Source organism: Cygnus olor, chromosome 13 (genome assembly GCF_009769625.2).
Source record: "Cygnus olor isolate bCygOlo1 chromosome 13, bCygOlo1.pri.v2, whole genome shotgun sequence".
Lineage (NCBI taxonomy): Eukaryota > Metazoa > Chordata > Aves > Anseriformes > Anatidae > Cygnus > Cygnus olor.
The window spans coordinates 15930724-15931804 of NC_049181.1; positions in this window are offsets into that span (position 1 = coordinate 15930724).

Genomic DNA, 1081 nt, shown 5'->3' on the forward strand with positions numbered 1-1081 from the left:
ATGTGAATCCTGGGGTATTATCTGGAAACTGGTCCCCCACAAGGGATAGTCTAGATATTTTTAAAGCTGAGCTCAAAGTTATTTTTGTATGGAATGCTTAATTGTTGACTCTGCGAAGAGGACATCCAACTGCAAAATGTGTGCTTTTCTCAATGCTCCTCCTGGCACTTTTTGGATCATGGTTAGGTAGTCTTTCTGTCCAGATGAAAAATCTATCAGAGTTACTGTAAGCAGCCCTACCTGCAAAGCTCTCAGGCACAGAAGGAATTCTTTTTTTACTACTTTTCCAGCAAAAGCCTTCCATTTCTGCAGCGTTTGGGAAGTGGCTGTCAATTCTCTCTGCGCAAGGGATCATTCAATGACCCTTAAAACCTGTCTGTCTTTTCTGAATGAAAAGCAGTTTGTAGGTGAGGAATCGTACAGCAGCCCTACGTCTATATCCCACACCTCCTGCGAGGTGATCCTAGGGCTGTGGCACACCATCCCTCTTGGCTTTGGGCAGGTCACCCCGCACCTATTTAGAGCTAGCTTGCCAGAGGCCACCTCTGTAGTCAGTGAAGAGATGGGCACCTCTGGACGGTTGGCACAAGCACGCTGTGACTTGTGTTGGGAAATTCCTGATTCTCTCCCCTGAGAGGAGAGAAAGCATAAAGAGACTGCATCTCTAAATCATCTTTCTGGCTGTGATAAAATCTGTACTTGTGCTCCTGAGCAACCACTCACTGAAAGGCTTTCTTACCCTGCGTCCTTTCTGAACAGCAAGATGGAGAACTATGCAATATTCCTCTGTGTATTAAATACTGTGACTGCTGATCCAAAGGACCTGTTTCCAGTGTGATAATGATGTGGGTACAGAACCTGTTGGAGAATTCAGGGCTGCTTTCTGCTGGGAGATGGGTCTAGACAGGCAAGGAATGTGGGCTGGTTCCTTTTCAGCTTGGTGGTAGTGGGCTCTGCAAAGAATTTCCCAGTCAGAGCAAAAATGTTTGCCCACCTGTTGTAATCCACTCTCTCCTACTGTCTAAGCATAGTCACACTGAGTCTTTCAAAATAAAGAACTGAAGTAAATTCATTTTCCGCA